The sequence below is a fragment of the Vidua macroura genome, chromosome 8 (genome assembly GCF_024509145.1).
Source record: "Vidua macroura isolate BioBank_ID:100142 chromosome 8, ASM2450914v1, whole genome shotgun sequence".
In the NCBI taxonomy this organism is placed as follows: domain Eukaryota; kingdom Metazoa; phylum Chordata; class Aves; order Passeriformes; family Viduidae; genus Vidua; species Vidua macroura.
Window position 1 is genome coordinate 9,558,802 of NC_071578.1, and position 23,117 is coordinate 9,581,918.

Consider the following 23,117-nt stretch of genomic DNA (forward strand, 5'->3'; position numbering starts at 1 on the left):
CCCACGCAGTGGCCCTGTCCTTCTGGTGTGCATTGTGGGGTCCAGTCCTGTGTCACACAGTGGGTCAATATGAGCAGAAATTTAAAGCTTTTCATACTCATGAGGCTCCTTAACCTTTTCACCTTTGCTATGCTACCTGCCTGCTCTGACAGCTGTTGCTGACAATGGACTAAAGTTTAATATCAGCTTTAATATCTTCTTTTTATTCTTTTTTTTTTATAAAATACACTAGCTTAAGTGTATTTTGTCCTTTATTTTCTATATTTATGTGGGGTCAGTTCTGGTCACTTAGAAATATTGACTTATTAATTGGTATTTGAATGTACTGTGTGGAGATCTGTATTAACGTTTAGCCCCTAACTGGAATATGTGCTTTAAAATGCTGAACACATTACAGAGACGTGCAGTTTTAACCAATGTCCGTTCATTATCATAAAATTAACATTATCGAACATGATAAGACTTTGCTTTGGTCATGGACTACATCCAAGTTTTGTAGTTTCCAGAAACTTAACATCACTTCATTCGGTTTGAACTTTTACTGTGAATAGGAAATCTTTCAAGCATTGAATACCACATTTTCATAGAAAGAAATTCCATTTTTTCTCCAACTGTGGGTTAGATTCTGTTCTTTGATCTTCATTTTCTCGGTTGCAACAAACCAAACTGACATAATGTTCATAACTTTTGCACCACTGATTTAGTTTAACAATTATAGATCAATCATCCAGGATTCAAAGCAATTAATCTTTTTTACTGCTACTCTTCATTCTGTCCCATTCATGTGTCCAGTTCCTGTAAAAGATCAGGATCCAGTCTAAGAACCGAAGCTGTGTTGATTTAATCATTGCCAAAGACACCTGATCACCTGAGGCTCAGCCCATTTCTGACCTTTAATCTTGGATATTCTGATGCCATGACAAACTTTGGACTATGAGAAGGGCTGTGCTGAGCAGCACCAATGGTCTATGTCACATCCAGGCCCTGAGAGGGAATGTAGGTGGGTGCCTAGGCTGGGGGAAGTAGAAGACAAGCACATAAAATACTTCCCCTTAACAATCTCCTAATCTGTTTTCACATCAGGGGCTTTAGGATGATTTCTGGGAATGTAATAATTCTCAATGCATTGCTTTTGCATTAGTTGACAGAATATCTCCATTAGCTCAGCTGAAATTTGAATACCTACAGAATCCTTTAGTGGGGATGGCCACACATCTGCTACGCTAGAGTAGGTGCACAGCTGGAGAAAGTGCAGAGAATATAAAGGTGGCTTTCCTAAATTATGGTGTGGATTATGTGATGTTGTGTAGTATAAACATCCCATCCACAAAATACTAAAAGGAGATTGATTAGAGGAGTTAAAAGGATGCAGAGCACAAAGAAAGCCTTTAATTCATTAATATGTGCATAAAGAGAGTGTGTGACAAGGTTGCAAATGATGCATTTTTCTATTTTTTTCTTACAGCTCCCAGATGAAACATTTCATAAAATTACTGTGCTACTAGACAGTAGAATTTGATGGAATTTGCAATGAGGATTACAAATATGTCTGGAGTTACTAAGTGATAAGAACTTTGACAGAAGGTATTAAACCTTTTGATTTCAGGACCCGAACTAATCTCTTGCCCACTCTGACTCGTTCCTTCCTCTGGTGTGATGGAGGTGTCGTGACACTCAGGCAGCCTCTCACAGCTCCTTCAGAAACACCAGTTGCCCTGGTGACCACTATGAGCCAGTGAGAAATTCTCTACTCATCCTGTTACTCTTTATTTGAGCTCAAAACTTTTTTTCCTTAAATGTAGATTCTTTCAATAATACTGCCTTTTAAAGATAATGTCAAAGGAGTTTTCAGATATGTGCATTTAAATATTTAGCAAATAAGCAGGTGAACTTAAAATGCCAAAACTTTCCCAGCCACTTTGCATGTTTTTAGTATTTGAGCAGAAGGCACTTCTCTGTTAACTCTACAATAAGAAACAGGTTTGCTGGCTATGAAAACCCAGTGTAAAGAATCAATTTTTTTCAGGTCATGATACATAATGTGCATTGCTGTGTAACAATTTGAAAAACCTATTTAAAGAGTATGGGCTTACTATTCCTATTAGTACCTTCCTGCAGTTTTCAAAATTTAATTAGTGGCTCTATTACCAAAAATATTTTCCAAACAACAGTAGAGGAAAATCCTCTTAAACACTGGATCTCGGATTTACTAATTTCATTATTGCACGACATGTAAAATGCAGAGGACAAAACATGTGGTGCCTCTCTAATGATAACAAGTAGCATTATATAAGGCTTTTTTAATTTTAGTCATAGTTGTGTGGTTTCCTGCTGAGAGAGAGAAAATACCTGCTGGATGGCACACTGAACATATTCCTGGTAAATGAGTCTGTTTCCTTAAGATAAGATAAAGGAGAACTAGGAATGTATGAAGAGGAGCTGGGATTTTTGAGAGAGGAACCAGACATTTTCATTCACAGAACCCCCTTAGGTAGTGGTAGTGGTGGCTTCTACTGCAAGAAAAAATAAAGCCATATTCTCATATGATGTAAATCAGCTTAAATATGAATTTAAGGAAATATGCACCATCTAAAAAACAGATCTGAAGATGGTTTTTTTTCATGTAAGTAAATACTTAGGCTAAGACTTGAAGACTGAAAAGATGCATTCATCTTAGTTCTGAACTTTATCTAGTAGCTGATTCCTTTTAATCATATTACAGAAAGACATATGAAGTTTAATCATACCATTAGTGCTAATTGGCTGTGCAATGTGTTAGTACAGGAGCATTATTGCTTTGTCTCCACTGGCAATTAATGCAAGTAATTTTGATATCTAAAAGATACTGTAATTTGAGCAATTAAAACCTTACTGCCAGTACAATCCTGTGATAAGTAAAGTAAAATACCATTACAAGCCTAATTTTATGCAATTTTTTCATATTTAAGAGCATGTCTTATAATTTTCACAGGAAAGACATTTAATGAATCCTTTACTGATACCCCAGGCAGATCCCACAAAACTCATCATAACGTCAAAGCTATCATTAGACACAAAACTGTCTGCATGCACAGAGCATCTGCTCAACTGACAGAAATCTGCTCATTGTCTCTCCATTTCAGAACAAGCATAAGGGAAAATGAGATTTCCTGAATCACTGATTCAATTAAAAGCTTCAGGAGCCTTAAAAGGTGCTTTCTCCCTTCCCTGGTTCTATCTTTTATTTCCTTTGACAGAGTGCAGAAGAGAGTTTATGCCTCAACAAAAAAAATAGCCTTCAATTTCAGGGGCCAGGAAACTGCCAGGTAGATCCTCAGCATTTCGTTGGTTCCATATTTCATTCTTTAGACACATGAACACAAGCAGTAAACACAAATCTGTGCAAGTGGATTAGAAGGATGATTGCTCAGTGATGCATTTAAATTGTCAAGATAGAAGTGCTTTTAGCTCACCTAGAAAATGGATTGGAGCTACTGAGAAGGATTAGGCTAGACTTCAGTATAAATTCAGCCCTGAGTTTCTAGGGTATTCAAAATTAGCTAATTTCAGATTAACATCGAGATAATCTGGAAAGCAAAGCAGGAAAGCATTTTAGAAAGCATATTTAGACACTAAAGCTAAACTTTGCAAAAAAACTTCCCTGAAAATGTATGACCAAAGCTTGCTTGTCTTGTGAGCAATTTCTCTGTCATTTTGTAGCATTAATCCCAGAACATGAGGGTCTAGACATTAGCCATTCATAGATTAGCAACTGAAGAGAGCTCTTGGACTGCTCAATGGGAGCTAGCAAAGTAGAAATAATAAAAAATCAAAGTGTATTGCCGCTGCCGAAATGAATCCATTATCTTGTCATGTTTACCCTTTTAATAGGGTACCCTGAGCAGGTCACACTGTGAAGTAAGAAACTATATGTTGAAGGCACCAATTTATAGTCCAGTGGTTTTCATTGAATGCTTCAATTTCTAAAGTGTGATAACCAGAGAACATAAGGACAGCCATACACGAGGCAATTTTCTGTGATGTCGTGTGCTTTGGGATTATTCTGCTGCACCTCCATTATGAACAGGGTCCCTGAGCCCATTAGTCTCTGGATTTCCATGGGATAATTGTCACATTCCAGTTGTCTAAATCAGCTGTTTAGGCATCTTTGATTGACTGTAAGCAGCAGTGGATAATATACCTTTCCTGGCACATGGATTTGTGCTATTCAGTAGCCAAACCCCCAGTCTAGGGGGAAAAGCAGACATATGGCTAAGTGTTTTGTTGGATGGGAGCCATAAGTGAAAGAATTAAAAAATGGTGTTCTGTTTCTCCCTTTGGTAAGAATCCTACATAGCACAGGCAATGCTTTTCAAAAATAAATCTTAGTACCATCGTGGATGAAAAGATGTTATCCATTTGCAAAAAAAATATATAGATGTTTACACCTTTGCAATAACAGAAATGGGGAAAGTAATACACAGTGTTAAAAAGAGAAAGCTAACAAGTCAACGAGGTCTAAAGGTGTAATTGTTGAGGAAATCCAGAATTGTGTTTGTGTTCCACGTTACACAAAAAAAATTGCTTATTGGATTCAGTATTTGATTAGTGGGTGTGGAAAAATGTCATGGTCTGAAGTTACTAATGCAGCCAAACTTCTGATTGCACTGAAAAAAGATTTGACAGTGAGGGCTGTGGAAACAAAGGGATTAATTTATACTGGTTTTCGTACCCATGCAGATCAGCTGGCTCCGTTGATGTAACCTACTCATGCTGCCACAATCAGGCTCCAAGGCTTGAAAATACAATGAATGCATATTTCAGTAGGTAGATCCAGATGTATTTTTCAAACACCCAAAACTGGGAGCTATTTTCCTCAGAACAGAGATGTGTTTATGCTGCAGAATGCCAGACAGCACACAGCAGTGGTTCTGAACCTGTGGGCAAAGGAATCCACATAGCACAGCTGAGAAAAGCCTCCTGTTAGTAGAGTAAATTTGCTCTCAGGGGGCTGGGAGTGCAACTCTGTTGGAAAATTTTAGGACTATACAAGTCAGGAAAGACTGAAAACTACTTGTTCAGAGTCAATCAGTTAGCTTAAAAACCAGAGGCAATGTACCTCTGTGTGACTTCATAGAGCTTTGTTTTGTCCTGTGTCTTTCAGGAAAATAAAGAATATTGGCAGGAACTCAATTATTTGAAAACAGCCTATAAGGAGAGACAATTCCATTTAAGATACTTAAAAAAAGCTAATGCAGAACTAAAGGGGAATTTGTGCTCCTTAGTGTAAGAGAAATCATGTCTCCAGTGTGTAAAACTTGTCACGGTTTCTTTTAGTTTGTAATGAAGCAATGTTAATTACTATGTGTGGAGAATTTTTCTACTTTTATTTTTCAGAACAATGCTCAGATTTCCCAGGGCTCTGAAGTTTCAATCTTTTCCCTCCCCAAATAATTCTGTAAAATTCTTATGTTTGAACAGCAGGTTAGTTATTATTTATTGGATCTTTTCAGGAGCCAAGGCTGGCAGAGCAAGTGCACAGTACATTTGAAAACAAGGCAGAAAAAGGAGGTTTTGGAGGGATGCAGTAACTTTCCCCAACATCTCAAAAAAGGTTTCTGTTAGAGGTGGGGTTAGCACAAAATCCTTGTGTTCCAGGTGAGTCAGAACCCAGGGAGACATGCAAGGAAATAGGAAAGGTTGGCTTTTCTCAGACTACAAGGGTTATGCACCACCAGATACCTCCTGTACTTCACAGGGGGACTGTGAAATGGAAATTTCACCCTAAGATGAACCCCCCTGAGCTGTGCCTCCATGCATATCTTGGAGATATGGCACCTACCTTCTTTGTTTGGAACCTTACCTGCCTCTATCCTGGAAAACAAGCTTTATTGTCAAAGCTAGCAAACATCCTGAACTAATTCCCTCCAAAAAGCTTGCACCTCAGTGAAAAAAAAAAAAAAAAAAAAAAACAAAAAAAAAAAAAAAAAAACACCTTTGGTGTATAGACTTTAGCAATTCTCTTAACCACTGAAAATCTTAACACTGATCTTAACTCTTAACTGATCTTTTTTTTCTTTCATATCTAATCTTATGTCTGATCCTCCCATATGTGTTTGTTTGTTGTTTTTTTTTTTTTCTGTACTTCCCTCCTTCATCTGCTACCCCACCCAGACTTTGCCCCAGAAACATCTCAGAATGTGTTTGCAGTGGGCCCAACCAACAGGTGGCTTTGTCATGGATTGCAGTGACACATTCAGATCTCTGGCCACTTGATGGAGCTGCTATGAAGAATGTGAAAGAGCAAAACTGCAGCCAAACCAAAATTCTGGACAAAGTGCTGGGCTGAGGCCACGTTACACACTTCTCACAAGAACTCATGCCAAGCACTCAGGTGATCAGGGAGTTAGGTGTAAAACAAGTGTGAGAGAAAGGAGATCTTGCTATTTTAGACAGCTTGTGTTTGGGAATGTAAATGGAAAAATGTTGCTTTCATTTTGTTCAGTTTCAGTAACAGGTGATTTAAGGTACGTGAGCTTGGAACACTTAAATGAACACTGAACTGCTTGCAGAAGTGTGGTGAATCTGAATTTAGCTGTCCATGCCAGCAGCAATCTCACATAACATCCTTGGTTTTGCCTGATGAAATTCAAATTTTGCACTGTGAGGAAGAGTAAGAGAATTTTGTAATTTAGTGCCAAAAATTATGGAAAACAGAAAAAGTCTAAATTGAAATTTTTGTAAAGTATCAGAAAGGGTCATCAGAACTCTAAAAGAAAGGAAGACTACAGAGGGAGCATAAACTCTCTTATATGTTCCTTCTGGGATTGTCTCTTAAAATTTCAAAAGTTATATTTCTTTTGAAAGGAGTTCTATCTTTTAGTAAATAATATATAGAAAAATTGAATATTTTTTGAACACACACTTTCTAGACCTGTGTATTTACCATGATTTTTATAATTATCAGCCTGGGGGAGAAGTCACTGGGAAACATGGTAGGAGGTGGGGTTTTATTCATTATTGCTGGGTTTTTTGCTATTGGAGAGGACGTATTTGTCTTTATACAGTTCACCTGGATAGACTGAATCCTATGGGGTACTCTATATTCTGCCCTCCAGGAGGGCATAAGGATCCATGAGAGACCATGAACATGGACTAAGGTCTTGCAGCAGCTGGGGTAGCTGGATTGGATTAAGATTTGTGGGGGGTTTGGTTTGTTTTTCTACTGCAGCTGTGCAAAATATAAATAAAAATATTTCATATGGTTAGAAAATATGGTAAAATAATAGACAGAATTAAAGCGTATAGCAGGGATTTTTTTTATTTCTGTAAACATTTCCATTGGAATATTTACCAAGGTCGTCAGCTCACATTTGAATTCATATGAAAATTAATAGAAAATAATGCTGTGATTGGACATAATTAGGTCATCTCCTGGTCATCTTCCTGGGGAAGAGGCCTGTGCTGGCTTACCATCAGGACTGAGCCCACTGAGGACACAGTTGCCATGGGAAAACACGTTTCTTATCCATGCTGCCCACATTCTCTGGATAAATGAGAGATTTCATGCACAGCAGTTGTCAAAGCACATTTTATAGGTATGAAAGTCACTGTGTAAAACTTCTTATGGTTTTGCTCTGCTTCACTGCAGGACCTGCTTAATTAATACACCAGAGGGTCATTTATTCTTTGCAAAATATGAGCCCATCAGTGTCACTGAAAGCTCTGACATTGTGGAGATGTGAGTCACATCAGTGAAAGCTGCCTGAGGCTGCATTTAACCTTGTGCACTGAAGCTGAAAAGTAATTAATAAATACTCTCAAGTGTTATGCTTTTCCCTCCCACCAACTCAACATCTTAATTACAAGGGAATAGGTACAGAGAAAACTGCTCTGTTTGTAGTTGTCCTGACCTTCTTTGCCACCTTTCTTACCAAAAAATTCTTGTAGTCTCAGACTAAAATACCTTTAGTAATATCATCAAAGTAATCTCAGAATTTATATATGTAGGAATGCTATTCTTCTTTAAATTGCAAGCTTTGGATGGATTGCTTCTAGTTCTTTATCCAATGCCAAGGATCCTTAGGCACTATGGTAAGAAAGACAATAATGGTAATAATAAAACTAAACCTACTATCTCCATATGGTGTCTGTTCTGATATCCTAAACTCTACGTGTGTTTCTGCACCTATTTAAAGGAGACAGCCCCAAGTGCTTTCAGGGATCCAAGTGATACTGATAACAGGGAACCACTAGACATACAAATAGGCATGGAACTGCAATTTCAGTTCTGCCATTCCTATTGCAAGATAAAACAATATTCAAAGTTTAAGTAAAATTTGACAAATCATAATCGTGGGGCAGAAAGTAAATTTTCATATGTCATGTACTGCCTAACTCTAGAGAAATGTTGATACTTGTAGAAATGTAGAAAGTTGTGAGTAACCACAAATTCTAGAAGGAATCAGCAAAGGAGCCCTTCAGTTTTGCAGCTGAGACCATGGAGTGTTGGCCTGGTTCTGTAGGGTTCTTCCTACTCTCTTAATGAGAAGGGAAGTCAGCCCAAAATCTCAAGGGTTGTTATTCAATCCAATTAATTTAGTGCTCTACTGTTTGCACATCATGACTTATTTTAAAGAGATTTAGACAGCAGAGGAGGTCTGGAAGTGTTGCAGCTGGACAAAGACACTGCAATGTTTGGAGAGGTCAGAACTTGTGGTTGTAGATAAGCTCTAGGTTTGCTATCAGAGTAAGAAAAGGTATAGGAGAAGAAGTCAATGAGAACACAAGTAATGAAGGAAAAGTGAGAGAATGGGGCAGTGTGCTCCTGCTATATTTGTTTATAGATTTTATTCTGTTCTTAGGTCACAGCCACTGAAAATGTCTAATTGTGAAACAGCCTGTTGGAAAGGAATGACACCTGAAACTGAGAAAGCCTGGTCCAGAACTAAAACTTGCAGATACACAGCCTTCAGTCTATGCCATTAAACTGACAATGATTTTGAAAATTATTCCAGATAAAAGCGGTGGAAAACATTTGTGTTGCCAACATGAGGAACAGGATTATCTCAGCTATAAAAGGAGTGGAGAGAATAGGCTAAAGTGCAGTTGCTTACTATGTTGGTATGTAAATTTGGTAAAACAAATCCTGACCTCAATTTTTGAAATAGCAGAGATGATGTGTGAGGTCTCCAGGTTCCTAAACTTGGACTTTTTATATGCTTTTTGTGTTTTTTGTGCACTTAGAGGCTGACTTTGCTAACTTTTTCTCTGCCCCAGGCTAAGCTAGTGATCTCATGCAAAACAAAATCAGAGTTCTTTTTGTAGTCACCTGAGGCCAAGAGCTGGATAAAGTAAAAACACTTCACTCAGCCAAATATTGATAGGCTTTGCACTACAGCCACAAGACCTGACAGTGCTGATTTGTTGGCTTCATTTCAGTTCTCCTCTGCTGCATCTTCATCACTTGCTTTCCTCACAAGCTTAATTCAGATGTAATCTTGGAAACAGTCACATTTTATACTTGCGAATAAAGATGACAGGCTGCCTTGTTTTTCCTCTTCCTGATTCCACCTTCCATTGATTTATTAAACCCCTGAGTTTTGATGACAAAGTATGCATCATCATTCTTCTCTGAAGGGGCCTTTATCATAAGTAGATCATTGTTGGTGTTGATTCATGCCTTCTCTGGAGAACAGTGATTTTGGATTGTCTTATATTCATATTTCCTCTCAGGCTATTCTGAAATAAACAGTTCTCATGCCTAATTTTATTGACATGCTTTTGATGTGGTTTTGGGCTTGTTGTTGTTACCCCCCTTCCTTTCTGAATGGCTTTGTCATGTTCTGGATAGGTGTTTGTTGAGGTATGAGTCATGGAAATGGAGCAGTATTAAGGTATTCTTTAGTGCTTTCAAACAGATCACACTTAATAGAACAATAATGCATTATGCTGGGTATTGTTCCATAGGCTGATTACCTAATCAGATAATGTTGGGGAAGCAAACTTGTAGCAGATATTAATTATTGATGCATGGACTGGTAGCAGATGGCAGAATTTGCAGTGGAATATAAGTTGATGGTTCAGTGGATTAATTAAAGCTTATACAATTTCATGCCCTACACTCAAAACATGGTGTAGTAACAACTGTGTGCTTTTTAAAGAAGGAAAACAATATTTAGCTGTGGTTCTTTAACTGAATAGATTTTCCTGCAAGCAGAAAGAGAGAGTGAGAGGAATAGTCAATTTCCCAAAAATTACTTTTGTTGCTTCTATTTGCCTTAGAAGCGCTCAGAATGGGCATGGCAAATAATGGGTAATTATTGTAGAGTACATTAACAATTGTGGAAACAGGGGCTAGGTATAGTCATGTGCTTTTCTTCACATCTGTTTGTCTGTAGAATTCTCTTCCGTTTTCCATTGTCTGATGGTCAAATCAATCTACATCACTTCTCCTTTGTGTCTTCACCCTGAACTATATAAGAACCCTGATACATCTTCTCTACAGACTGGACATGGTTTGAATAATCTCAACATAAAAAAACCACCCATGAACATAACTTTCGTTTGGCCAAAACCTAAGACTATTCCAGCTCGGATGTGAGGGAAGAACACATGTGACCAACTTTCAGCAGGAAGGCATTTTCTGCTGGGGAAACCCTGACCCATTATCCTGAATAATCTTCAGGATTAAGTTGTTAAATGAAAATACTGCTCAGCAGTGCTTTGTGGGCTCTGAAAACCATGGCTTTCCCTGGGGTGAGCTGCTTTGGAACTTAGGGAGCCTTTAGGGAGGTCAGCTAGAGCCCTCCCTTGCCATGCTGTTGAGGGAGCACATGCATCAGTGCTGCATGGACAGCTCCTAAATAAAGATCTCTGCATCAGTGAGGAGCTCCAAGGGCTGTCAAGCACATCTTGTTTGGGTAGCATGGCTCATCAGAAGCAAGCACTGAAGTGAAAAGGACTCTGACAAGAAATCTCGTATTTCTGTTTGCTGTGACAAATTGGTGAGGAGTGTGAGAGAGGCATGGCATCCCATGATCTATTCATAAAGGAAGCAAAAGCAATAACTGCTGAGACACTAATGAGGTATAAAATATCTCACCTGACAACCACCAACACATACAGACCTTGATTTTTTTTTTTTCTCTGGGCAATATGAGCTCAGCCTAGATTTTATTATCTCCTGCTGGCTGTAAACATTATGGAAGAGACAAGCCCAAGACATTATACTCCCTCTGTAAGTTATAAATAAGTTTAAAGATGCAACAGTTAAGTTTATTGTCAGTTTTTGAACTTTTGACAGTGAATATCTGATTTGGTAAGCAATAAACTCACAATACCTGGCACTTTTATGCACACATCTCAGTTTTTGTCACTGTTGCTTTTGCATAGATCACATCTGGAATCTCATACCTTGGCTTTCTGCAAGCCTCAATCCTCCTCCCAGAGAGACCAAGGTAAATTAAGAATAACTTTACTGAGGGTTACAATACACTGCTCCAAATTGCTTGAAAGGACTGGAAATATTCAAAAAGATATATCATATTTTTGTTTACATAATCTTAGTCAATAAATACTGATGCCTGGTCAGTAGGAAAGAAATTATTATTCCTCCCAGAGTCCAGAAGAATCCCTCACAGGCATAATTCCCTTCTTATTTAACAAACAAATGTTCTTTTAATTCCTTTTTTCCTTTTATTTTTTTTTTTAATTTCCTGTGAAATCTGTCTAGAAATGAAGGCTGGATCTTCCTGAATAACAGAGGGTATTTGGATTTCCTGTTTGTCTTGCCACCTCAAATGATTTCAATGCATTTGGATTTCTTAACTAAGTACTGGGATTTCCAAATCACCTTCGATGTAAAAATGAAAAAGCCATAATTAATGGGATGTAATAACCAGATTTCTTCCTTTCTTCCAGTTCAGCCAGGAAGGTTGGAAGCTGTCTCATGACAAAGTGCATGTTTTTTTTTCCCTTGGTTTAGGTATGTGAAGACACTCCATCCTGCATCTGTAGATCTGTTTGTTTCTAACAATCATTTGAGAAGTTCAATAGTTTTTCATGACTAAGGGCCAATGGAAAGCTTAAAACTCAAAAAACGTACTTAAAGAACTGAACTCTTGACAGTTTCATGTCATAGGGTTGGACTGCTTGGAAAATATTCACAGCCCAAGAGAGCAGGAATAATTACCATTGTGTTCTGGCTCATTGTTGCACCCATTTCTGGGCACAACTCTCCAGCTGTGAGAGCACCAGCTTGATGAGTTGACTCTACTTTTATTTTTCTGTTCTATGACACAGAGCTAGTCCAACCAAATCAATCCCATCAGGACTTAGTGGCACTTTGCTGCTGACTCCCTGGTGTTTCATGACTTCCTTGAGGCTAAGGCTTCCTAGCACTGCTAAATCCAGTGCTCGGTTTTAATTTTAAAATATTGTTTTTCAGAACTTCATTCAATATATTTCTCAAAGATTTCACCAGTCAAAAAACATGTTTCCACAGTAACAACTAGAGCAATGTAATTGCCCGTGCACTCTGCCATAAGTCCTTCAGGTGGTGATTCTTAAAATGTGGAAAGTATAAGGACTTGGACAACTCCACTGTTTCAAAGTAAACTTGTAGATTTCAGAGTATCAGCCAAAAAATTTCCCACAGAGTTTCACTCAGCTGGAGATGTGGATGTCTCTGAGATAACTCACATGCCATATTTTTTTTTTTTTTCTGCTGTTTTGTTTATGCGTCTATCATTCCTCTTCCCTAACAGTGAGACAAGTACAATCAGACACAGGGCAGGACTTGCCAAATTTCTGGCTGTTTGCTGCCATGAACCTCAGCAAGAGCACAGGGCAGGAGAGGAGGAGCTTTTGCCAGCTGGGAGGCCAGGGTGGTGTTATAGCTCAGGGAGGGGAGCTGCTGTAGCCTCCCTGAGCTCCTCCAGGTGTAATCTCCTCCAGTGCTGCATGTTCCCATCAAAGAGCTGTGTGATTGGAGCCATGTTTATTTGTAACAAGCAGCCAGTAAAATGCTTATGAATTTTCAACCAGATTTCATTAAGTATTAGAAAAGAAGGCTGGACAGAACCCTGAGAACTCCTCTAGGCTTGAGGCCATGCTGGTCAGCAAAGCTTCCTTGTGAGCTCCCCTTGCTATCACTCCTGTTTCAGACAGCTTTCTGTGTCCATCTGCTGGGGGGCTCTAACTGTGGGGAGTCCTCAGCCTCTCCAGGTGATTCATTACAGACCTTACTCATAAGTAAAAGCAAGTTAGGGTGGTTTCTTTTTTCCTGCCAACATCTAACATAAATCTTCTCTCTGCAACCAAATTAAAAACATTAGATTGACAGAATATTGCATGGATTTGTGCCAAGGACAGTGTGAGATGCTTCCAGCAGGATGGATAAAAATGGAGCAGTTCTGCATTGGCTTCCACAAGGCCCGTGTCAACCTTTGCTGCTGAGCTCCTGTAAGAACCCAGGTAAAACAGGTGATGTTGGCCAGGGAATCCACAGCATCTCTGCAAAGCAGTTGTGTGTTCTGTCAGCACAGAGGCACCAGGCAGGGATTTGCCCAGGTTCAAAGGCAGGAGCACTGCTGGAGTGGAGTGAACTGCAGGGGAGCACAATATCCCAAAATCCCAGTCTCTGCTGCTGTTTGGTGCCTGTTACACCAGCTGCTACTTCAGCCTGTCCCCCAAGCCTCCTTTCTGTGTGAATGGAGTTCAGTGTGCTGGGAAATGGTGCTCCATACAAGGATTTGATATCAGTGTGATAGCGTATATTGGAATAGCATTATATCTAATTTAAAGTATATTAACCTGTCTCCTGCCCTGATTACTAAAATCCTGTCTGCATCAGTAGAAGTCTTCATATCAAACAACTGCATGGAAAGCACAGAGAGTAACAAGAACAAGAAATATATGCTGATAATCCATTTAGATGCAAATACCTGGCTATTTGACCTGGGATGCAAATGTTGAAATATATTCAATATTAAACTCATAGATCAAACTCTCAACAACAGTAGTTTTAAAATATGTGCATATCCTTCTGTGAGCAAATTATTTCAATGTTACATTCAATAAATTTCAGCTGCTGCAAGCAGAAAAAGGACCGTTTCTTATGAAACTACAGCACAATACTCAGGTCCATGTAAGAGTCTTCTCTATTTGAAACCCCCAATATTTTTTTGCTTTCAAAATTCTCAGAACAGGGCTGATTGGCTCATTTAATTGATTAGTGAAGTTTTTTAAGTAGTGTAATAAATTCTTACTCAATCATCATGAGCTGAACATGAAAATTGCAAAGTCATTTCGTTTTTTATTGTTGTTTTATAAAATACATAGGTATTTGGTTTAATTTATCTTTTGGGTTATATTCTGCATATATTTAATTTAAAAATATATATTTATTTTTCACAATCCTGAAAAGTGGAACATATTTTTCACCTGAGGGTGGAAAAACTTCATGATCAGCTGGTTGCAAGCACTGCAGCTTTAAGGGAAAAAAAAAGTAAAAAAAAATTTAAATGTTCTGACTGATTTAAAATAAAAATTCCATAAAGATAATTTCATGGGGCTTTTCAAACAGTCTCATAATCTTTATGTTCAAGATCTCATTTCAGAGATATTTACAACTAGTTTGTCCAATTCTGTATAACAACAATATATTTCTTTTTATATTTGTTTAACTTGGCTCATAGGCTGCATCATTGCATAATGAACAACTCTGAAAACCAAGTTAGTTTCAGTTTAGGGTAACTCAGCTCTCAGGAAAAAACATAACTTAACCTGGACACTTTGTAAACTGCTTCTAAATTTGGTATTTTTGCTCTTTCGAATTCTTGCAATGAATTTTGATTGTTGGCACAGGCTCGGTGTAACTGGGCTTGGGAGAGGTATTTGCTATGGAACAGTTCAGCAGCAATCTCTGATGCCTCCCTGACAGAAATGTTTCTAAATTCCCTCAGATGCTCAGTCTGTGGCTTTGCTGCCTGTCCCCTGCAAATGATCCTCGGGCTCCACTCCTGGTGCCCTTTTTCACTGGAATTTGGAGTCATCTTTCACCTTGGAGTGAGAGATTTGCCACATTCAGGCTGCCTGTATGCTCAGTTTGAGTGCGGTCTCGAGGGCTTTTTTATTGTGTGGCCAAGGTTGGGGGCATCCTTCTCCACCCCAGGCCTAGTTACACCCTCTCACCATCATTTTAAAGTCTGTTACTTTTGCTGCTCTCCAGCAAGATGAGGATGCTGTTGAGGAGAAGAAATAATGAGCCTTACTTTGGTGCTGTCCAAAATCCATTTCAACGAGTCTTCCTTTGCAACAAAGAATAAATTTGCACAAGAATTACACTTGAGTATGTGAGTACACCTGGCCAAGGTAATTAGAATATAATTCTTTTTGCTTAGCCCTGTTTGTGTGTTAGAAAGTGAATAGTTGGATGCCAGGGAAAAGGATTCAGTGTGAGTAGTTTCTATTATTGCAGATGCAACTTGTTAGCAAGAAGTGTTCCTGAGGCTTTGCTGGCTGTTTACATATTTGTCTTTGCCTACAATGTAGATATGCAGACACTTTCCAGTTTATAAAAAAACACAACAATAGATAATTTTTCTCACTAATGTAACTTTTGTACTCCTGGGGACCACATGGATATCAATTTGTATTTTTCTTGGCTTGTTATTTAGGGATCATCTGAAGTCTTCATGGCAGATTGTGAAATGTTTTTCCTTAAAACAAGCCCCTTTCAGAATATTTTTTATACTCATCTCTTTGCATCAGCTGAGCATCCTGACCACAGTGATGGCTGGGGTAAAACTGGCTCTGTAGAGGTGACAGTTGTCAAACCAAAAAGCAGGAAGGGCACACAGCCAAACTGGAAAACTGGACACATTTGTGGCTCAGGAAAGTCCACTGAGAAAAATGCTGTCTTTATGTTTAAACTTAAAATAAGGTAGGCTGGCACTTAAGCATTGTCTTTTCTTTTCCTCTCTTGTAGTGAAAGTGTTCTTGCAAAAGGAGAAATTGAGCAATTTGTATGACAGAAAGTTTTGCTTCTGTCTAAAACTTTTAATGTGATCAGCTGCCAAACAGCAAAATCATCATTCCCATATTCTTGCTCAGAGACTTCATTTCTCAGGAAAGAATCTGCCTTCCTTCTCTCCTCTAGAGAAAACATCTGACACAGCTTTCCTACCAGATTCCTGCCAAAATAACTCTGGGGTCCATTAACATCTGGAGTTTGAATGGGTACACAGAGGATGCTTCAGCAATGAGTTTTTTAAGGTGAAAGAGCAGAGCTGCTGTGTTTTATCTTTAGGGAATACTGCTAGCTCAGTCAGTGCAGTTGCCACATTAAAATGAAGCTGGATTTCAGAAGACATTTCTTTACATCATCGTGATTCAGATTAGCACATTGCTCTCCAAGCACATAAAAGTCGACAGGACATGAAGAGCTTTCATAACTAATGACTTAATCACTAGGTTTTGACTAGCTTTTTTCTTAATGCAGACATTATGACTCTGAGCAGATTGGTAGGTGGGCCTTTGATTTGCAAGAGTAACCCCTGTTAGCCCTGACACCTTTTGAACTTTCAATTCAAATGTTAATTTTGGGAAGGATGGAGTTGTGAGCAAGAGGGACAAGGGAAGAAGGAAAAGACAAGCATTCTTCAAGCACACAGCATTGCAGAAGGGCTCTCCCAGCCCCTCGGGCTGGCACAGAAATGCACCTGCCCCACACTGACTCTGCCACATCCAGAATAACACTTGAACAGCTTAGTACGCCTAATGCTCGTGACTTGCTTCATCCTTCTCTCCTTCCACTTCTCCTGTTCTCATAGTTAAAACTGCCTAGAGAGATAATGACCACAGACACCAAAACCTGTCACTAATTTGGGGTAACCAGACTGAGCAATTTACGCTGTGATTAGTCAGAGCAGCTCAGCATTACAGAACCTGCTCTTCACACAGTGGTGTCTGTCTCCCTCTTTCTAGGCTGTGCTGATTCACATTCAAGTACAGGAACAGTCCGTGCCAAGGCAAGGACAGGGAACACTTTAACCTTCCTTTTGTCATCCATGCTGTCTCCCTATTCAGCAGCAGGCCCAACTTTTCCCAGAAGTTCTCTTGAAACTATCTGTTTCAAGAGACAGTTCAAGAGATCTGTTTCTGTATCTGTTGAATCCCTTCTTATTGCTCTGGACATCCTTTGCTTGTTTTTCCTCCACCTGGGATTTACTCTTGCCAAAGCAGTGCTTTCATATTCATGCTGCTTATCCCTTTTTTTCCTCCACTTATTGAGTGTTCTTTCTTTACATTTCCTTTCAGTTGTTAAGAAGCCCCTTACTTGGGCAGCTGGCCTGATGAAGGAATTCCCAGTCTTTCCCTGGAATTAAATGGTTTCTTCTTAAGCTCTTAGTAAGTTTTCTGTAGATGTCTCCTGGCAAACCTTTCACTCCCATGGATGTTTCACAGCTGATTTCTTTCAGAAAATGAACACAGATGTAGAAATCTTGAACACTTTTTAGGGGCTTGGGGAGATAGCTTCTCCATTGTATGCATGCATTTCATTCTGTTCCCTTCAAATTAGTCCCTGATCTTTTTTCCTCTCCCCATGTCTTTGCTGTTTTCCTAAAATAATGCATTAACACCTCTGGTGAGCATGCATAGCTGTTGAAGAAATTCAATTCAATTCAATTTGATCAGGGTGATTTGCTTAAGATCTGTTTCCAAAGCAAAATATATCACACAGCTTTTATATCTGCAAGGCTCATAGCCTGGCCTGAACACGCTTATCAGATAAGCCAAGTGAACAGATGTATGCAGAAACTGCAACTGTGGAGTTTCACCAGTCTCAGAGGAGAAGACAAGTGAAGTTGGAATCTTTAATGTGTTAAAACAGGTCTATTAATGCTGCTGGTTCCCCTATTTTTTGACATTTCCCGATAAAGGACCTTAATTTTGCTTCACAGAGGTACCAGTCCCATGACTGTGGGCCACAGAACCTCTAATCCTTCCTCATAAATTCTTCCTGCAGTGCTTGTTGTTTCATTTGCTATTGCAATGGATTGCTTCATACTACTCTTACCCGTTATTTTTCTTCACATTTCTTTTCTAATTTCTGAAACTGCAAAATACATAGAATCATCAGGAATGCCTACATTTTATAACCAACTTTTCTTAGTAAATTAATTCCTGACAATTTTTAGTTCATACAAAACCTATGGTATTCAAATAAATGTTCACTGTCTTTCATAATTTGTTTTTTTAAATCAAACTCCACAGAATTGTCAGTATATTAGATTTCAGCATGCCCATATGTGGGGAGCAGAGCTATGAGACTGGACCAGAGCATTATTCTCTAGAATAAATCTTTGAAGGTTAAAATAACAGATTATGAAGTTCCTAGAGAACACATGGTGTGTAAATTGCATTTTTCTCATAGCTTGATCAAATTTGGACAGTTTTTTCAGATGGCAAAACACAGTGACAAGATTTTATTCTGTTCCCAAATGTAAATGACCTCTACAGAGACTGGAGGGAAAATCATTATTCAAAAAAATGAAGAGCAGGACTCTTTGCAATCAAACCAGTTTAATATATTTTCCCTTCACCATGACTTCAAAAGAATAATTTTGGTTGAAATTACCCAGTCTGTCAGTTGTGGGTGGACAGGCAAAAAGATGTAATGTTCAAACTTTGTGTCCAAATTTTGATAAATTGATCATGGAGAGTGGGTTGCACAGCAAATTCACTCTCAGTGCTATCAGCTGGGCTTGTCCATTAGAGGACAACTCCACTGTCCTCAGTCGAGATATTAAAGAAGTCAGGGTAGTGCATCACTGCTAAGAGTGCCAACCTGGGTAAAAGGTTAAATTATATGCTGGTTGCTGGAACAGAAAATCAGAGTTTAATTTTCATGGTAACATCTGCTGTAGTCATTTGTATTTCACTGCTGAAGGGACTGCAATAAAATTATTTTGCCTTCCCATCAGCTGATGTTTGAATTAATAAGGTACTGTCCTCATTTAGATCCCGTTCTCAGGCTCACATTCTCATGTCATAGGAAAGATGAATCAACTGAGACTGAGTTGATCAAGATGTGGAACAATGCCTAGCTGGAGCAAATGAATATGGCTTCAAAGAAAGGACAGCAGTACTGAAAGGTTTAAATGAGTTGAGCAGGGATGTGAGGATATTTATCTACTGAAAAACACTGATTTTATTGAAATTTAACCTGCATCAGTAAAGAACTGAGGTCAACACATGTTCCATTTAAAAATTAATTTAATAAATTTTGCTAACTCTGGAATTGGGTCTACTTATGTCACTGGGTCCTTTTCCAGCACAGGAAACCAGTTGGTAGAAGCCTGGTGTACAGGAGATTAGAGAGCATCTCTGCACACTTGTGGTTCTGGAGGAGTCTGGTGGGTTTGCATCAGTTTTTCTAGCAGTGGGATTACATCAGCACTCAAAGACATTCTCTGACTGACTGTCAAGATACATTCTCTTCACTGCAATTTTCAGGTGAAAAGCCCCATTTTGTGACAGAATTACAGCTGGTTTTGAGGCACCTGGCCTTCAATTTCACTTACCAGGGCTTTCAATAAGCTGATGTGGAAATAATCCAAAACTTGATTTTGACACACTAAACAACCAGAGATTTTCTTATAATCTGAAGTGTCTTTTGTTTTGCTCTGCTCTTTTGTTTTAAAATTTCTTCTACTTGCAGAAGTAGCTTCATCCCTCGTGAAAAGGAAAACAAAGTATCAAACTAGGCAAAATTTGATCTAGTTTTTGGGAGATTTTCATTTTGTGAAAATTTTCATGTCTCTTATGTCCTTTTTTGGAAGGTAAAAATGTTTCAAAATCTGGGACATTTTCTTTGGGTAAGGAAATGCTTTCTCTCTAAGGTTTTGTTCTGGTCATGTATTGTGAGGTAACCAAAGCAAACAGAATAAATAATAAGGAAAGAAAGACTACAGTTTCCAGTCTGCTTTGACATATAATGTGAAAACAACATCCCTTTTCTTTTGGTTTCAGTAGGACTTGGTGACTGCATTGCAATTTTTAAATGCACAATAGAAATAAAAGCTTTGTCATGGATTCTAAATGTTCAGGGGCACTACAGACTGCTGACAATTTGCTTGTGGAAGCAATTGTTTCCTTTTCTGTTTTGCTTTGCTTTCATGTATATGGCAAGACTATTCTTGGTCTTGATAAGAACCCCTCTCTTTTCCAATGGTGTGAGTCACATGGACTTTACAAGGTCAGTGTGATCTCCCAAAAGTTCTCCAGTTCCATTGCAGCAATCATGTCTCCTGGTCAGAGCATGATGCCTCCATCAGTCCAATTTGTTGTCCTCCACAAGGGCTGACCCTGGCCCTGCAAAAGATAAAAAAGAAGGGGCAAAGTCCCAGATTCCCAACTGAATGAAGTAAATCTGGCTTGAAGTTTCTGATTCAGTATTTTTAGCAGAACCTGTCATTATTTTAAATTCCATCCGTTCTTCCAGCAGTTTCAAAAAGTGTCACATACACGCAGTGCAAAGCTACTGCTACGGAACTCTGTGTACAATATAACATGTCAGAGAGAAATACTGATTTTTCACAGAACAGGAAAAACAGAAAAATACAAAAACAATTTTGCATGACCTTGGTCTTCTGCAAGAATAGCCTAATGTTCATATTTTGTCTTGTACTTGTCTGGAGGCCTTTGTGGATCTTTCCTAAAGATCATAATATCAGCTGCAATATGGAAGTACTTAGCAGTTCTCTGTAGATTTAGGTTGCTCTTTCATTTTTATGTAAGTTTTTTTCCCTGTGTGAATTGGGATGCATTCTGGGGCATTGTGGGATAGTTTAGCCATCTGAAACTAACTTTAACATCACAAAATCAAATGTTTATCTCCCACTTGGGTACTGTTTGTTTTGACATCCTACTTAGGAACTTCTGTGCAAAGGGCAAGAAGAGAGAAAAGACTAAAGAAAACAAATCTAATGAGACCGAATAGTAAAGTACTTGAGCCTTCACTAGGTTCCTCAGGCTGCATGTTTGTGACGGATTTAAGATAATCTAAGTGGGCAGATGTAGTCCCACCCTGTTCTCAGTTTTAAACCTCCTGGAAGTTGTGGCAACAAATTTTGGGTTTGGACTGCAGGGAAGCTTTCCATACTGCTTCATAAAGCTGACATGAGAAACAGAAGGTCTCTGGTCAGTTCAGAGATCTGAACCATGACTGCAGAGAACTGGCTGCTTAATTTAATTTTTTTTTTTTCTTTGTTAGTATGTGGAATAATCCGTGTCATGTTCTTTATATCTAATGTAACATCAACACTAGTAAAAAATCTTCAGTTGCATTATTTCCAAACACAGTTCTCATAAATTAGCCCTCTAAACTCATAAATGGAAATGTAATCAAGAGGCTATTGTGCTTTTTGGTACAGCAAGGCAGCCAGAAATGCCATGCTTATGAGCCCTTAATACAATTCCAACATTAACAAAAGTCATTTGTGTTCATGTCCCCACTGACAGTTCCAGTTGTTATTATGATGGGTGAAATGTACATTTCAAACCTTTGTGCTGTAGTGCTCCCAGTACCTTGGGTGAGATCCTGCAGCCATAGACCAGGACCCCACAGACATCCTCTAACAAGGCAGAAAGGGTGGCAGAGGGTCCTGAGAGCAGAACTGCTGTGGATGCTGAGATTGTATTTAATCTCTGCCTGATTCAGGCAGAGATTCACTCAGCATCTGTTCTCCTTATGTCACTGGAGACTGCAACATAAAATACTATTGCGGCATGTAAAGGAATGAAACCTTTTGTAAAATTGGGTAAGATGAACTTTAACACCAAGTTCTGGGACACTTCATTGATCTTTCAACATGGAATTGACAGGGAATATATTTCTTCATGTAGGCATGTCTCTGGAGACTATGGTTGTGGAAGACTAGTTAAATTAATGGAGGACAGGATATAAATCCAGTGATTAATTATTTTTGGATCCTAAATCAATAACTCTGGCTGTGCAGATTAAATTCTTTGCATCACTTCATGCTTTATTTTATAGCATAAAAAGAATGTAAATAAAGAAATGAAAATTAAAAAGTGAAGCTTCTTTTAAAAGTTTCAAAAGGAAATGTGTGTGTTTTCAAAGCTGGATGTGAAGTACAGGCAATTTATGTCGGTCAAGATAAAAGAAGAACAACTGCAAGTTATTTATAAATTTAGCTTAAATTTAAAGATGGAAGGATGGATATAATGAAGTTTTAGATCTGTTAATACCATTTTATCATCTAGCATAGGTTCTGCAATTAAACCAATGTCACCTCCTGAACTAAACAGAAACATCAGAAAGAAATGTGAGCAGAGGATGGAGAAAACACCTGAGATTTTTTAAATTTAGTACTGAAACCAGCATTACTAATGGGAGAAAATAACAACCTTCTCCACCCTTTCTGCCTTCCTTGCAAGCTTTTGAGACCACAGCCTCCACCAAAGTTATCAGTCAGCCTTTGGTCAAGGTTTTACTGAAGGTTGGAGAAATAAAGTGTGCCATAAAAAAAATTAATGTTTTCCACCTGGAAGATTGCTCATTTTCCCACTGCTGCCCACATATGAATATGTGCTTTTTCTGCTCTTGACTCTGTTTCCTTTCTTCCTTCTTTGCATTTTACTAAAGAAAATAATCTACTGTGGAGAAGAGTGTCTGGCTGTGCTGCTCTGAGCCTGTGACCAGGAAGGCAGCTCTGCCTGAAATAACCTGTTAGTGCACATTTATCTTTGTTGTTCCTTCTTCCTCATTCTCTGGGTATTTGTCTTATTTTGTCTCCAAGAAAACATATTCATACTCACAAGAGAACTCAACAGAAGAAGCTTCTCTTAGCTCATTTTAGGTAACAATGACTTGCAAGAGGGCAATTAAGGCCACCTCCATTACCAACGGAAAGACATTCCAGGAGGCAGCATCACAAAAAATTTCTCTGTATCTAAATAGAAAAGAAAAAAGTGCTAGTGTTAGTTAAAGATTTCCATATTTGTTTAAGTTTTAAATGTTTTAACTGTCTGGGGTTTTGTTACATTTGCCAGGGATGCTTTTCCTGTTGCTTAAATAGAAGGCCAGTAAAAAAAGCATTTGTCACAGA